Here is an 18499-nt window from a genome sequence, read left to right on the forward strand (position 1 = left end):
GTTGAACCACATTCGTTGAACCGAATCTAGTGAACCGAACCAGCAACCAATTGGGCTGCCCAGAACCTTCCATATGCTGACCCAAATCAGCATTTTAGCTGACTAAATAAGCTTGCAAAGAAACCCTTGAAGAACTTTCAACCTTGCATTCAAACCCCTCCAAAAAATGTGGCTTTATGGATTTGCCCCAGGCTATTTTTAACAAAGTTGAATCTCTCAACTTTGCCATGTGTGTGGCCAGACAAGGGGGGTATCTTTGGCTGATGGAATTTTCTATTTTTAGCAGCCACAATCAGTTATAAAAGCCACCCCTTGTTGATCATTCAAATCATCCCTCACACTCTCATTCTCTCTTCTCCTCTCTCACTTTCTCTCAACTTTTCCTTCCCATTTTCCCTTTTGTTCAAGTGTCAATTTCTTATCTTGGGAAAGAGGTCCTCATCAGCCATTTTTGAGTAACAATTAAAGTGTTCATAAGCCACCTTGATAGCCGAGTACAACGGTGAACGAAGAACGGAGCAATCAGTCAAGCCACGGAGAAACATCGGATTTGCTTCTTGTTCCCTATCTTTTTAAATTTCGTTGTTGTTTTGAAAAACATTTTTATGAATATTTATGCTATTGAAATGGTTATTTTAATCAATCTAGCTTGAATTTAATCCGTGTTAGGTTGATTATATTTTGCTTGCTTGAATTATTGAAATTGTGTTTGTGCTTTTATACGTCTCGGTAAGATGCTTGATTAAGTAAAATTATGCTTAAGTTATTCTTGCAATACTAATTGTTAGATAACTAACGAATTAATTATTAAATCACATTGAAATTGTAATTAATCGACACAATACTTAACCAGTGCATGTTTATTCTTCTATGGTAGCTGAAGTTAATTTAGCATTGTATTTGGCGATACATATACCTTGCATAACTTGCAAGATTATTGTGATTAAACTGTTTCAAGGTAAAAATAATCTGTTACCTCACTTGATCTTTTATATGCTTGTGAAGATTGATTAATCGCTTGGATTGACATTGAAAAATGTTAAAGAGATTGATTAATTTAATAAGTATGTATGAGCCGTAGTTAGCAAATTACCGAGTTGCCGTGAATTTGTTCGTAGCAGTATAAACATAAGTTTAATAATTCTAAGTTAAAGGAATGTAATTAATCCAACACAATTATATCATCTTGATTAAACCTTATTTGAAATCGTGCATTAGAACCTTTTTATTTTTAAATTCTTTTTTACTTAGTTTTTAACCCTTAGTTTTTAATCATCTTTAAACCAAAATATTTTCCATCACCAAAGTGTTTTAACATTAATTTCATAAATATTTCTTTTTACAGTCCCTGTTGTTACGATAACTCGACATTTACTTGTCAATTTATTACTTGTTGCGATTGTGTACATTTGAACATTTTCGTCGTTCCAAGTTTTTGGCACCGTTGCCGGGGACTGTTTTAAAAAAAAGCCATTATTTGTGAATCTGTTTTTACATTTTGGTTTATTTATTTTCCTATTTAAATCTTTACTTACTTAATCTTTTTATGATTATTTCAGGTGTTTATGAGTATTGACCAGATTATCAACTTACTCCCTATGGACCCTAAAATAGAATGAACCTTTCGACAGCGAAGAAGACAAGTGAACCAGAGAAGGACCGAAGAGATAAACTTTGAGAATATGAATCGAGGAAATGGAGCAAACCTTGCTCAGAATCCTATCCTTATTGCTGATGATAGGGATAGAGCTTTACGACAGTATGCCGTACAAGTATTTAACGATCTTAATTCGGGTATTAGGAGACCCAAAATTGAGGCACAACAATTCGAGCTGAAGCCAATCATGTTACAGATGCTTCAGACTGTGGGCCAATTCAGTGGAATGCCTACTGAAGATCCTCATCTTCACTTAAGACTATTTATGGAAGTGAGCGATTCTTTCAAGTTAGCCAGAGTACCCGAAGATGCATTACGACTGAAGTTGTTCCCATATTCGCTAAGGGACAAAGCTCGTGCTTGGTTGAACTCATTGCCACCGAACTCCATTTCTACATGGCAAGAGTTAGCCGATAGATTCCTCATGGAGTATTTCCCACCGAGCAAGAATGCCAAGTTGAGCAATGAGATCACTACCTTCCAAAAAATGGATGATGAGTCACTGTATGAGGCATGGGAAAGGTACAAAGAGTTATTACGAAAGTGCCCTCATCATGGAATCCCACATTGCATTCAACTTGAGACATTCTATAATGGTCTCAACGCTCACACGAGAATGGTATTGGACGCCTCTGCTAACGGTGCTCTCATTTCTAGGTCTTATAATGAGGCTTACAAAACTATTGAGGGGATTGCCAGCAACAATTATCAATGGCCAAAAAATCGTGGCGAAATCACCGTGGCGAAATCAATGGCCAACAATTATAAATGGCCAACTTTTATAACTCATCGTGGCAAAATCACCCGAATTTTTCCTAGAGTAACCAAGGGGCTGGAACCAGTAACACTTACGCCCAACCTAGACCAACTCAGCCTCCTAGTTTCCCCCAACAAGTTCAGAAACCAACCCAAGCAGAACCATCCAATAGCTTAGAGAATCTATTGAAGGCATACATGGCGAAAAACGACGCCACTCTAAGGAATTTGTAGAATCAAGTGGGCTAGCTGCTACTGAACTCAGGAACCGACCATAAGGTGCTCTACCTAGAGACACAGGGAATCTGAGAAATCTGGGGAAAAATCATTATAAAGCGTTGACATTGAGGAGTGGAAAGACAGTAGAGCCCAACACTGTCGAAGTTGAAAAGGAGCCAGCTGACACTTAAGATTCAGAAGAAGTTCAACCATGTGTTGAAATTCTAGTTTCACCAGAACTAGAATCTGTAAAACCCGACAAAGTAACCTCAGGACCAGCTAATTCTGATCAACTAACTATGTCGTTAGATATAGAATTGCCGCCAAAGACAAATCAACCAGAATCAGTCCCAGTAATCAAACCACCACCACCCTACCCTCAAAGACTTCAGAAACAGAAGCAGGAGATTCAATTCAAGAAGCTCATTGACGTACTCAAGCAACTTCACATTAACATCTCGTTGGTTGAAGCACTTGAGCAAACGTCGAACTACGTCAATTTCATGAAAGATATCTTGTCTAAGAAACGAAGACTCGGAGAATTTGAGACGGTAGACGAAGGAATGCAGTGCATATCTTCAAGACAAACTACCCCCAAAATTGAAGGATCCTAGATGTTTTACCATATCGTGCAACATTGGAGCAACATATTGTGGTAAGGTATTATGTGACTTAGGTGCAAGTATCAACTTGATGCCTATGTCAATATTTAGGAAGTTCGGGATAGGAGAAGTTAGACCAACTACAGTTACGCTTCAACTAGCAGATCGATCCTTAGCACATCCAAAAGGAAAAATCGAGGACGTATTGGTACGTGTAGATAAGTTTATCTTTCCTTCTGACTTTGTAATTCTAGATTTTGAAGCAGACAAAGATTACCAATCATCCTAGGAAGGTCGTTCCTAGCAACTGGAAGGACCCTTATTGATGTGCAGAAGGGCGAGCTCACTATTCATGTTTAGGATGATCAGGTAACATTTAACGTCTTTAAGTCTATGCGATTTCCTGACACAATTGATGATTGCTCTGCAGTGTCCGATTTAGAGGATTTAATAGTGGAGAAGGAACTCAACTGTGTTGAGGACCCACTGGAAAGAATTTTGACATTGGATCCTCCAAATGATGAAGAGGATGATGAACACTTAGCTTTGCTAGAAGCTAATCAAATGGGATTTAATTCGCAATCCCGTTTTGAATATTTGGAGTTAGAAAATAGAGACTATTCCCAACCAAAAGCATCGATCAAGGAGCCACCTAAATTATAACTCAAGGTATTACCTTCTCATTTAAAATACATTTATTTAGGTAACGCTTCTACTCTGCCTGTGATTGTTTCAGCAAAATTGACCACTAAGTAAGAAGAGAAACTTATCTTAGTTTTGAAACAATTCAAGAAGGCCATCGGATGGACCATAGTCGATATTCACGATATTAGTCCAACTGTATGCATGCACAAGATTATCCTGGAAGATGGCAAAAAAGGGACGATCGATGGACAACAGAGACTGAACCCCATCATAAAGGACGTAGTAAAAAAAGAGGTCATCAAGTGGTTAGATGCGGGTATCATTTATCCCATCTCAGACAGTTCATGGGTAAGTCCGGTCCAGTGCGTGCCAAAAAAAGGAGGTATCACTGTCGTAGAGAACGAGAATAACGAGTTGATACCGACTAGAACGGTTACAGGATGGAGAATCTGCATCGATTACCGGAAGCTGAACAATACGACTACGAAAGATCATTTTCCTTTGCCGTTCTTGGACCAGATGCTGGATAGACTGGCAGGACGAGATTACTACTATTTTCTCAATGTATACTCAGGGTATAATCAGATTATAGTAGCACCAGAAGATCAACACAGAACGACATTCACCTGTCCGTACGATACGTTTGCATTTAGACACATGTCATTTGGTTTATTTAATACACCCGCTACATTTCAAATATGTATGATGTCTATTTTTACTAACATGGTTGAGAAATATTTGGAAGTTTTTATGGACGATTTTTCAATATTAGGAAATACTTACGATGATTGCTTAGCCAATCTAACTAAGGTACTAAGGCGATACGAAGAAACGAATCTCGTACTCAACTGGGAAAAGTGTCATTTTATGGTACGAGAATGAGTTGTTCTAGGGCATCAGATAACGAGACATGAGATCGAGTTAGACAAAGCAAAGGTAGATGTTATTGAGAAACTCCTACTTCTAACATCTGTAAAGGGTGTTAGGAGCTTTTTGGGTCACGCCAGTTTTTATCGAAGATTTATCAAGAACTTCTCCAAAGTTGCTAACCCTTATGCAAATTATTGGAGAAGGACTCTATATTCAAGTTTGATGACGAATGCTTAAAAGCCTTCAACGATTTGAAGAGTCGATTAGTCACGGCACCCATAATCATCACACCAAACTGGGATTTGCCATTCGAATTGATGTGTGACACAAGTGACTTCGCAATTGGAGCTATCTTGGGCCAGCGAAGGAACAAAGTTTTTCATCCCATCTACTATGCAAGTCGAACCCTAACAGGAGCTCAACTGAATTATATAGTAACAGAAAAAGAGTTACTTGCTATTGTGTTTGCTTTCGACAAGTTTCGATCTTATCTTGTAGGTACCAAAGTGACTGTCTATACGGACCACTCGACAATTAAGTATTTACTTGCAAAGAAAGACGCTAAACCGAGGCTGATCCGATGGGTACTTCTACTTTAAGAGTTAGATCTAGAAATTCAAGATCGAAAGGGAGTCAAAAATCAAGTAGCAGATCACTTGTCCAGATTGGAGCCACAAGAAGGGAATTCTCCTCTTATACCAATTCAGGAGACGTTTGCAAATGAACATATCCTAAAGGTAAATCATGTCTATAATACCCCTTGGTTTGCTAATATTGCTAACTATTTAGCTTGTGGTTTGATACCAATTGATAAGACGTATCAAAAAAGGAAAAAGTTTCTTCACGATGTGAAGTACTATTTCTGGGAAGAGCCATATGTCTTTAAAAAGTGTGCAGATCAGATGATCAGGAGATGCGTGGCAGAAGATAAAATACTGAAGATTTTATACCACTGTCACTCAGCTCCAAGTAGGGGACACTTCGGAGGTACACGTACAACGGCCAAAGTACTGCAAGTCAGATTTTTTTGGCCAACACTATTCAAGGATGCATATGCTTACATGAAAAGCTGTGATCGATGTCAAAGGGTTGGAAATGTCACCAACAGAAATGAGATGCCTCAAACAAACATCATTGAGGTAAAGTTGTTCGATGTATGGGGTATTGACTTTCTTGGTCCTTTTCCTCCGTCTTGCGGTCACAAGTACATACTAGTAGCAGTAGACTATGTGTCTAAGTGGGTCGAGGCTGAGGCATATCCGAGAAACGATGCTAAGGTTGTGATGAAGTTTCTACAGAAACATGTGTTCACAAGGTTTGGAACCCCAAGAGCTATCATCAGTGATGAAGGATCCCACTTTGTGAACAAGTGGTTAAAATGGTTATTAGACAAGCACGGAATGAAACACAAGGTTGCAACAGCTTACCATCCGCAGACAAATGGGCAAGCTAAACTGGCAAATAAGGAGATCAAAGGCATACTTGATAAGGTAGTCTGCCCGAACCGACGAGATTGGTCCACAAGATTAGATGATGCTTTATGGGCTTACAGAACAGCATGCAAGACACCGGATGTCACCCTATAGGTTGGTCTTTGGGAAAGTCTGCCATCTACCATTGGAGTTAGAGCACAAAGCTTACTGGGCTCTTCAACGGCTTAATTTGGATCCTAAGCTCGTGAAAGAGAAACGGATGTTCCAACTCAATGAGTTAGAAGAGTTCCGAATGTTCTCATATGAAAATGCCAAAGTACTTAAAGAAAGACTCAAGAAATGGCATGACAACCACATTCGAGTTTGAGAATTTGAAGCAGGTCAGCAAGTCTTGTTGTTCAATTCCATATTGAAGTTCTTTCTAGGTAAGCTAAAATCACGTTGGTCCGATCCATTAACGATTCACCAAGTCTATCCATACGGAGTTGTTGAACTCCGAGGTAAGTGAGGTAATTTCCGAGTTAATGCTCAGCGCCTGAAACATTATTGGAGAGATAAAATTGAACGGGATAAAATCTTGTTCATTTTATCGGATACTAAATTTTTCGTTTTTCTTTTTGAATAAATGATTTAGGGTATATTTTCGGGTAAAGTATGTTTAAATAAATTTTGTCTAGGAGATTGGAACTTAACCGGGACCGTTTGTGACCCCTTCAATCTTTCCTGGGAATTTATTTTGACATAATTTTCCAAGAAATTATCCCCTAAATGGAAAAATAAATTTTTAGTTTCAAATAAAAGGGTCAATTTTGATCCAAGTTTTAATTTGCAACTCAATTTTAAATTTTCATTAAGTCTAGGGACTTAATTGAATTATTTTTTAAAATTTAGTCGCTCTTTTCGTAAATAAAAAAAACTAGGCGCCTTTCTTTGTGAATATTTTCAAAAAGCATCTAGAATAAATATCTTTAATATTATTAATAATTTGATAAACTTTAATATATAATTATATTATTTATAATTTATATATTATCTTTTATCAACTTAGCTTAGAATTAGGATTAATTAGGATTTTTTTTTCTGCACAATAAAATAAGAGATGGGAATCAAAAGTAAATATGGACAAGTAGTAAAGTCTAAAGTGTCACAATAGGTATATACATGTCTGGGATTGGATCTAGGAAGAGCTTGGTACTTAAGCAGTCAAATTGACTCACCTCCTCTTTTTTAGAATCCTACCTGGTGTATAGTATCTATTCACTTTAAACAATGAGGACATTGTTCATTTTAAGTTGGGGGACCGAAAATTGAAACTAATTCCACTCAGAATAAAATTTTTCTTTTAATTATGAATATGATATATTTTTGTTCAATAAATTTGAATTTTGTTAAGTATGCTAAATTTAAGTATGAATAAATTTTGATTATTTCAATAAATTGTTATGTTAGCTTAATAATGACATGAAATGTATTTCTAATAAAGCATGCAAATCATACCATAAAATTTTAGTTCTTTAGGAAAGTTAGGCATGCATGAAAGTTTAAGTCTTTAGAATTGACTTAGTAGTTTCTTGAGGCGAAATCTTAGGAAGCATGGAACGTTGAAAATGATTTAGGCAACTGTTGTTTGGTCCGTTTGAGCCTTTCAAGCCAACCATGATGGAATTTTTATCCTTTAAAACCCAACTTCGAGACTTTATGGCCTAATTTTATTTGAACCCTTACAAAGTTAGCCATCACTTTTCTTAATTATCTTAAAAATGTCCCAAACACTAGACTCAGTACTATTCAGAGTATCCTTTGAAAATAAGTTTTGGGAAGTTGCAAAGAAGAATGAAATGCTCTAAAAATTGTAGTACATGTAGTAAAATACTCGGAAAAAAAAGCATATGTATTTGAAGTAAATTGCACTAACGAGTATGTGAAAAGGAAAGAAAAGTTTATGTATTGAAGGTAATTATTTCGAAAGGTCCGATACAAGCTGAGTCTAGGGTTTTTTTTAAACCTAAAATTATCTATCTTTTACCTACCCCTAAGCCTAGCCACGTTACAACCTTGTTAAAGACCTATTGATTCAAAGTTCCAATGTTACCTACATTAGTGGAGAGAAATTGCTTTGTTCAACATATGAAGACATCAATTAAGCTCAATGATTGTAGTTTAATTTTGAATAAGGGATTAAAATCAAATTGGTAGGGATTAACATGTCTTTATTAAGAAGCAATTAGTCTAATTTTGCTATTGTAGTAATTTTTTAGATTAATTTGAACGATATATATACTTGAGTAGCATAATTATCAAATTTCTTGTTTTTGAGCATAAGTATATTGATTTCATAATTTTGGGAAGAATGTTGTTCTGAAGGAGTTTTTCAAAAAGTGTTTTCGAGAAAATTCTTTTCAAATTTGTGCATTACTCGGGACGAGCAATGAATTAAGTTTGGGGGTGTGGAAACATGAAAATTTATGTGTTTTTACATGCCCTTTTTAACTTAAAACCATGCTATTTCGGTTAAATTCTTGTCAAAAAATAATTAAATATTATAAAATAATTAAATTATGTTAAAAATATGAACACGATGAATTTTAATTAATTTTATAGTTAATTTTGATTAATTTTGACTATTTTCGACAGATTCGCGCAAAGGGCTAAAATTAGCTCGATAGACAATGCTCGAAGAATAAAACTGAGAAGCAATTTGAAGCATCGAGGAAAATTTATTTCCAGCCTAAGATGGTCCAAAAATGTGTGTTAATTCATAATATAATTCATTTTAATTTATTTCCAATTTAATTTGAGTTAAATAAATTATTATTAATTAATTATGGAAAAAAGGGGTCTAGTTGAACCGAATCTAGTGAACCGAACCAGCCACCAATTGGGCTGCCCAGAACCATCCATATGCTGACCCAAATCAGCATTTTAGCTGACTAAATAAGCTTGCAAATAAGCCCTTGAAGAACTTTCAACCTTGCATTCAAACCCCTCCAAAAATGTGGCTTTATAGATTTGCCCCGGGCTATTTTTAACAAAGTTGAATCTCTCAACTTTGCCATGTGTGTGGCCAGCCAATGGGGGTCTCTTTGGCTGATGGAATTTTCTTTTTTTAGCAGCCACAATCAGCTATAAAAGCCACCCCTTGCTGATCATTCAAATCATCCCTCACACTCTCATTCTCTCTTCTCCTCTCTCACTTTCTCTCAACTTTTCCTTCTCATTTTCCTTTTTGTTCAAATGTTGATTTCTTCTCTTGGGAAAGAGGTCCTCATCAGCCATTTTTTAGCAGCAATTAAAGTTTTCATAAGCCACCTTGATAGCCGAGTACAACGGAGAACGAAGAATGGAGTAATCAGTCAAGCCACAGAGAAACACCGGATTTGCTTCTTGTTCCCTATCTTTTTAAATTTCATTGTTGTTTTGACAAATATGTTTAAATATTTATGCTATTGAAATGGTTATTTTAATCAATCCAGCTTGAATTTAATCCCTATTGAGTTGATTATATTTTGCCTGCTTGAATTATTGAAATTGTGTTTGTGCTGTTATACGCCTCGGTAAGATGCTTGATTAAGTAAAATCATGCCTAAGTTATTCTTGCAATATTAATTGCTAGATAACTAATGAATTAATTATTAAATCGTATTGAAATTGTAATTAATTGACACAATACTTAATCAGTGCATGTTTATTCTTCTATGGTAGCTGAAGTTAATTTAGCATTGTATTTGGCGATACATATGCCTTGCATAACTTGCAAGATTATTGTGATTAAACTGTTTCAAGGTAGAAATACTCTGTTACCTCACTTGATCTTTTATATGCTTGTGAAGATTGATTAATCACTTGGATTGACATTGAAAAATGTTTAAGAGATTGATTAATTTAATAAGTATGTATGAGCAGTAGTTAGCAAATTACCGAGTTGCCGTGAATTTGTTCGTAGCAGTATAAACATAAGTTTAATAATTCTAAGTTAAAGTAATGTAATTAATCCAACACAATTATATCATCTTGATTAAACCTTATTTGAAATCGGTGCATTAAAACCTTTTTATTTTTAAATTCTTTTTTACTTAGTTTTTAACCCTTAGTTTTTAATCATCTTTAAACCAAAATATTTTCCATCACCAAAGTGTTTTAACATTAATTTCATAAATATTCCTTTTTACAGTCCCTGTAGGTATGATAACTCTACATTTACTTATCACTTTATTACTTGTTGCGATTGTGCACACTTGCACATTTTCGTCGTTCCAGTTACCTTGATATTTTACCTTTGTCCCTATGAATATTTGACACGCGTCCCAATCCTTACAATCCACTAGATAAATGTTTCACAACTATAAAGAGGCGTGTATAAGAATACATATATTTACATAATATACCCTTAGACCTTAATCCATCATTCGTCCTTAGTCATTACGTTAGAGCATAGCTGGTATCTTAACTAATCACGCTTGGCGCGTCATGCCTTCTTGGCGACGACCCTATTATTCGAGTTTCCTTAATACCTTACTAGACTTCTTTTTCCTAATGATTTATTCCTTTCTAAAGTAGTTTCTTGCCATAGTCCAATATTAGTTATGTGCCCACTTAACATGCCAAGAGCATCAGTGGGGCAGACAACACTTCACCATTTGAAGTAACACTTAGTTTACTCATTTAAGTTCAGAGCTCACCCAAATACCTAGCGTTACCCTATTTTTAAGGAAATCTGGTTCAAACATCACGGTCTCATACTTAACTTAGAAGAGTATCTCACCTTTCTTCTAGTCCTATTATCTTCAAGAAAAGGAAGAAAGAACATATTTTCTTCTTAACCTATCTTAAACACTTAACCCAAGTTTTTATTGAAACTTGTTAAACGTCACATCAGTCATTGGGTGGTCTTATCCAAATCTATAATTTCCAAGAAAATTAATCAAGTATCTACCTTTGGTCCTTACTATCTCGGTTCCCATTTGCTTGGTTCCTAACTATTGTTCCTTCCATCTTGACTGGCTCAAAGCCAATCTTATAGGATATTCTACACTGCTATGTAAACTTGCATTATAAAGATTGTTTCCCTTATCCATAACAGAGTTCACCCGCTCTATGTGCCATCAAAGCTTTTGGGTGAATCCTTCCTTACCAGACACAATTCTTTATCACTATGTGCCAACCTAGTGTCCGCAAACATCAAGGCGTCACAGGCATGCTCAAAGGGTTCTTACACCTAGTCTAGTTCTAACACTATATATATTCAAAACTTATCTCAATCGTCTTGTTTCCCTAAACAGTATCTAAGCACTAAGGCTTCGCCAGGCAGGGTGTTACACCGTGTGAAAGGCTGAGGCTCAAGACACACGGCCATGTGGGCAAGCCGTGTAACAACCTGATTTCATGTGAGGCTAAAGTCACATAGCCATGCGAACAAACCGTCTAACTCACTAAAGCCATGTGGGTCAAAAGTGCAAATACTCAAAACATGTCACATAGTTGTGTCGGCAAGCCATGTAACAAAGTTACACTATAGCTGTTTGCATCAAAAATCATTCAAAACCTACAGACCACACAGTCATGTTCCAAGTCGTGTATCAGGTCGTGTGTACTTGAAAATACCTTTCAATATAAGTTTTCTAACCTTAATTCACTTAGGCCTCAAGCAACCATTATACCATATCACAACTAATTTAAAAACATCAATATCATACAAAAAATATCACTTATAGCAATCATCCTAAATGTCTAACCAATATGCAACAATTGACACCTCAAACAACAATTCAAAATCAACCAATTTATCATATTCAAACCATACCAATATTCCTTTAAAGGCACCTCAACATGTTCAACCTAGCATACATCATTTAACCTATAAGTCATATTGAATAACCCAAATTCAACCACAAAAACATGCACAAAAACTTACCAGTTATTACAAATCCAGCACAAACATACCATCCATCATTTTCATAACCATGTGCCAACCAAAACACATCACCTAATACAATATCCACACACCAATTAAACCATTAAGTATATATGTCAAATTACTTCAACATTATAACCTTAACATGACCATGCCCAACACATCCATATATTTTTATATACATGAATCTCAAAATGCCACAATAATCCAAAATGAAACATTATATGCACAAATGACACCAGAGGTACATGCCAAGACCAAAATGAAAATATCACCAACACTTGAGTCCAGGATTGTCGCTGGATGTTGAGTCGATAATCAAATCGTAAATTACCTAACCTACGCACAGAAAACAAAATCATACGCTGAGTATAACTCAATGGTATTTATATAATCCGAACATTAAAACATAACATAATACATTTAAAATGCGCAAGTTTAAATTAGATGATGTTATGCAATTAACATGTCAATTCATAGATTCATTGTTTAAATCTAATACATTTTACTAATGTTATAACAAGCAAATCTACTTCACATATTATTAGATGTCTCATTTCATATGATGGTACATTCCATCTCAATTTCCAAATCCAAGATTTCAATAAACATTTTTATCAATATTTCAACTCATTTCACCATTGAATATCCCATTTCACATTTCATTTATATTTCTCATCCATTTGATATTTCAATAACAATTACATTTCATGTAGATTCTTTCCAAACACATGAATGTGAGGACTTATTCAATATAATCATTTCAATTATAAACATTTTGTTTTTATTTTTTAAATTATTATTAACACGGATCCAACCAATACACTAGTTTGGCACCCAGTACCTTATCGAATAAATTCGAAGCAAATAGTTGCACCCAACGCTTATTAATAAGTTTGACACCTAGTGCCTCATCGGTATAACCGAAGCAAATTTGGCGCTCAATGCCTCATTAACTCGTAGTCAAAGTAACCCTAAACTCTTATCCTATGGCATGCCAACTATATCTGAATCTGCCTGAACAGTTAATACCCGAGTTAATCACAAGCATTTCGACCTCATAAAGGCAAGTTTCGAGCATCGTTAGTATTGGCATACATTATAAAAGAAAAGAGAAAAAGGAAAAAAAATAAATAAATAGAGAAATGATGTAAAAGAAAAAGTAAATTAAAATAATTAAAAATATATATACTTAATAAGTTTATATAACATGGCAAATTATTATTGGTTGAAATTTTTTTAATGGATATAACATTTTGTGTAAAATGGGCACAAAAAAATGTTTAGGTACCAAAATCGGGAAAATGCATAGTTTAATACCAAATTATGGGTTAAACCTTTTTTTCGTAAATGAATTTAGCGGTTTGACTAACGGAGGTACTAACTTAGAGAAAAAATAGTTTATATATCACTTGTAACCAAAAAAAAAGAGTTGAAGTACTAAGATGAAAAAAGGGTATAATTTAAATATCAATTTTTGAGTTAAACCAAAATTTTATCAATAGTTATTATTTTTAATATAATCTTTATTAAGTAAATATTAATTTTATTTTTCAGCTTTATATGGCTGTGTTGTGTGCATAATATTATTTACTGATAAAATTTATATACTAATTATAATTTTTTATATTAATTTTTAATATATATTGAAAAAGGTATATGGTATTTCGAACAAAAAATACATATGCAAAAGATAATTTAACTTTGTATATATTCGAGTTTTAAAAAATTCAATAAAATAATATGTTAAGGGTCTGTTTATTTACATGTAAAAAGTTTTATGGAAAATGTTTTATGCATTTTCTTGTATTTGTTTCACAAAAAACAACTTGGTTAATGGAAAATAACATACAGGACAACGTAAAATAAGCCTTTTTTTCCTGTAAAATGATTTACTCTTTTGAAAAACACAAGTCATTTTCCGAAAAAGAGCTCATCTATAGATAATTTTGTTTTCATATAAAAATTAACTTAAATCAAGCTTAATATTATTGTATTGATAATAATTTTTATTTTTATTTTTAAAATATTTAAAATTATTAAAATATTATATTTTTCAATATTATTAAACAAACATATTTAATTATTTATATTTAGTCATATAATAAATTATTAATATAATAAATATAATTTATTGTTTTCATAAATTATTTAATATTTCAATTTTATTTTCATAATAAATTTTAAAAATAATAATTTTAAATAATATTATTCACGTATTACTGAAAATATTTAATAAAAATATTTTAATAATAAATATTTATTACAATTATAAATATATTAATAATAAAAAAATTTAGTATAAAGGTTAAAATATTTCATAAGTCTATGTACCCTTTACAGATTTGCAATTTAGTCTTTGTACTTTTATTTTCAAGAATTTAGCCCCTTTACTTTTCAGACTTAAAAATCAAGTCCAATCGTTGACATCGTTAAATTTTTTTGTCAATTTTATTGATGTCACATCTTTAAATAAAAAATACTCACTTGGTAGTCATGTAATTACAAAATGACGTTGTAATGAAGCTAAATTTAACATAATATTTTTAATATGTGCAAAAACAATGTAAAATATAAAATTATAGATAAAAATAAATTCAATTAAACAATGAAAAAAATCTCATATGTATGTTTGTTTAATTGAAAACAACTTTTATGAAATATTTTTAAGAAATCTACCAAACAACAGAAAATATTTTATACAAATTCATCCAAACATCAGAAAATACTAATTTTTTCAGAAAAGTAAATCATTTTCCAGAAATCATTTTCCAGAAGTCATTTTCCAGAAATCATTTTCAGTGAAACAAACAGAGCCTAAATGTAAATTTGTTTTTAAACGTAAAAAACAATGAAATTTGATTAGTATTATAAATAAAATATTAATTAGCTTTAAAAATTATTATAAATCTCTATTAATATTTTTTTTTACTTATCACGAGATAACTAGACATCAATTCTATTGATTAATGACAAAAATAATTTTTTATAAAATGAATTATATTATTTTAAGAGTGTTTTTGACATTTCATATCTTTTACATAAAAAATAGAAATATAAATATACATAATAAAATTTGGACTCAAAACATTTATAATTTATAATATCTATATTTTATCATTTAATCAAAACCTTATTTATTAATTTTAATTTTTTTTATAAATACATTTATTATATAATTTTATTTTTCATTGATGTGGTGAAAGTCTCGTAATCTAATATAATATTAATTAACTCTTAAAATTCAATTGCTAATGATAAAATCTTATTAAAAAAAAGTATAATAACTTATTTGGTCCTCCAGCTTTATAAAAAAAAATTTTACCCCGTCATTTAATTTTTTATCTTTTTTAGCTCTTAAACCTGCGTTTTTGTCAAATCATCCCAAAGCCCGTCATTTAATTTTTCATCTTTTTTTGCTCTTAAACTTGCGTTTTTATCAAATCATCCAAAAATGGATGAAAAAATTAACGTATTTTAACTTTACTAATGTGGCTTACACGTGGGTTACCATGTAGATGACTTAATTAATTTTTTTAAAATTCAAAGAAAAATCATAAGAACTAACTTTTTGAAATTAAAAAATTCATTAAAATTATTTTTAAAATTTTAAAAAATTAATTAAATACCGACATGTCATTCACATGGTAATTCACGTGTATGTCATGTCAGTAAAATTAACAAATGTTAACGTTTTTATCTATTTTAAGATGAATTTACAAAAATACAAATCTAATAACTAAAAAAATGAAAAATTAAATAAATGTCTAAAATGACTTTTTGCATAATTGGAGGACTAAAAAATCATTATCCCTATAAAAAAACAGGTAAACTATCAAAATAGTCACTTTTGTTTACCTCGGATTACATTTTAGTCACTTATATTTGAAATGTTACGTTTTAGTCACTTATGTTAACGTGTTGTAATATTTTAGTTACTGAGCCGTTAATTGTTGTTAATAATGTAATAGTAAGCTGACGTGTCACGTTAAATCATCATTTCAAACAAAAATTTTATGTTAAATTATAAAATTGGTCCCCATATTTTTTCGCTTTAAGCAATTTAATTTTTTTTATGTTCTTTTAACTTTTCTTTTTTTTTCATTCTCTTCTGCTTCTCCATTTGTTTTCCTCCATTCTTCATCTCTTTTAACGTAGTTTTTCTATGTTTTCCATTTGTTAAAATTCTAGTCCCTATACTTTTATTTTTTTGAACAATTTAATTTTTTCTTTTCCTTTTCTTCTTCTCATTTTATTTTAACAAATGTAAAACATAAAAAAAACATATTAAAAGAGATGGAGAATGGAGGAAAACAGAGAGAGAAGCAGAAGAGAATGAAAAATAAAGAAAAAAAGAAAAGCTAAAAGAACATAAAAAAATTAAATTACTCAAAATGAAAAAATATGGGGATTAATTGTGTAATTTAACTTAAAAATTTTGTTTAAAATGATGATTTAACATGTCACGTCAACTTACTATTACACCATTAGTAGCATTTATCGGCTCAGGGAGTAAAATGTTACAACACGTTAATATAAGTGACTAAAGTATAACATTTCAAACATAAATAACTAAAATATAACCTGAGATAAATAAAAATGATTATTTTAATACTTTACTCTAAAAAAAACTACTGGTTCATCAGGGATTCTATATTGGTTCAAGTATTTGTATCCCGTGACATTAAAAATATTTATTAATCCTTTAATTTAATTGGAACAGTTTACCAATACAGCACCGACAGACAGACAGACAGGCATTGAGCATAAATTTTAGGAATTGACGCGTATGCCTAGGAGGAGTCCACCTAAGTCGACGTCGCGAATTGACGCTTTTTTATTTTGTCCAGAGAATTATACCTTTTACAAATCATATTAGGCTTGGATTCAGCATTTAAGAAATTTGGATTGAGTGTTTTATATTATGTAATTTGTTATGCTTACTAATTTAAATATAATACTGTATTATATATATATGTTAAAACTAGTTTCTTAGGTTTTATTTAATGTTGTTTTTAAAATATAAATTGAAGAAAATATTAAAATAGGTAAAAGTTTGATATTCTTTTTATATAAAAATAATGTTATAACTTAGCAAAATTTACGGAATAAATTTAAAATTTGTTTATCAAACTGCGAATGAAATGTATAATTAGTGAAAATATAAAATTCGTTATTAAGGTGAAGACGAAATATTTAAAATAATGATAATAATATAAATAGAGTACAACGAATAAAATATTTAAGAATCATGCTCTCTTTCAATATCTAACCTGAAAGATTATTTTAAAATATTTGTAGAACGCTAGAATAAGAAAATAGTATAGTGACATAATGTAGTAAATTAAAATTTTTAATCTAATTTTTTTGAAATGTAATTTTTTTTATAATATATAACTTCTTTTATAAGGTTGAATGATTTTCTTTTTGTTTTAAATTTTTTTTTTGATAAATTATAATAGGAAGGTAAAACCCTAACAATAATTTAACTAGTGCAATTCGAACTCAAGTCACACATAGAGTAATGAACATCCTGATCATCAAGCTAACACACGGGTTCAATTATTTTAAAATTTATTTAGTTCATATATATAACATAGGAAAACAGGTGTATGCTTTAATAAATAAAGTCAATCTCATATGAATAATACTAATATTGTATTATACGCATGTATTATTTTATAAATATTTCTATAAAACTATTATTAAAAAATCTTTTTTCAAACGTAAATTAATTTAAATTTTTTTATATTCAAAAGGTAATGAAATTTGGATTAAAAATTTACATTAAAATAAAAGTGAAAATGAATGAAACCAAATCTTTAGAATTATTAAATTAATGATTATTTAAAAAATAATAATTTAATAATTTACATTAAAATTTTATTTCTATTGTAAAGTTAGAAATGATAATAAGAAAAGAATTATTATGTAAATAATGATATATTGAAAATTAAGTAGTAAAAATAATTTTGGAATAAAATAAATAATTTATCTAATTAGAAAACCCCTATTTACTAAAAATTACATTAAATAAGGTGTAAAGTACTAATTTTAAATAATTGAAAGAATTTTGAAATATTAGGACTAATTGAGTAAATATTAAAAAGCGGAAGTACTTAAAAAATGAAAAGCTCCGAGGGGCTTACTTGTAAATTAACCATTCACTAAACTATATATAACATTTTCTTTCCGAAAATGCTATTTTTGGCGTGAATTGGAAAATGAAATTTCTTTTCTTCCGTTCAATTTATTTTTTGAACCAAAACATTTCCTTTGAGCAATCTTTTCTTATCTTTAAACACCTTTTTTTTTCAATACCATATTGAAGGCGATGGAAAATCAATAACTCATAGAAATTTTTTTTAATTCAAAATTCTTCTTTTTTCCCAATTCAACCTTTTTT

At 31.3% G+C, this 18499-nt stretch overlaps 1 non-coding gene across 1 annotated transcript; it reads right to left on the minus strand.

The window, feature by feature from the left end:
- Positions 1-2111: 2111 nt before the first annotated feature.
- LOC121216546 (small nucleolar RNA R71) lies at positions 2112-2218 on the minus strand. Its single transcript, XR_005912727.1, has one exon. It is a non-coding gene; the product is annotated as a small nucleolar RNA R71 (small nucleolar RNA).
- Positions 2219-18499: the final 16281 nt, after the last annotated feature.

This window comes from Gossypium hirsutum, chromosome D04 (assembly GCF_007990345.1).
Source record: "Gossypium hirsutum isolate 1008001.06 chromosome D04, Gossypium_hirsutum_v2.1, whole genome shotgun sequence".
NCBI classification, from domain to species: domain Eukaryota; kingdom Viridiplantae; phylum Streptophyta; class Magnoliopsida; order Malvales; family Malvaceae; genus Gossypium; species Gossypium hirsutum.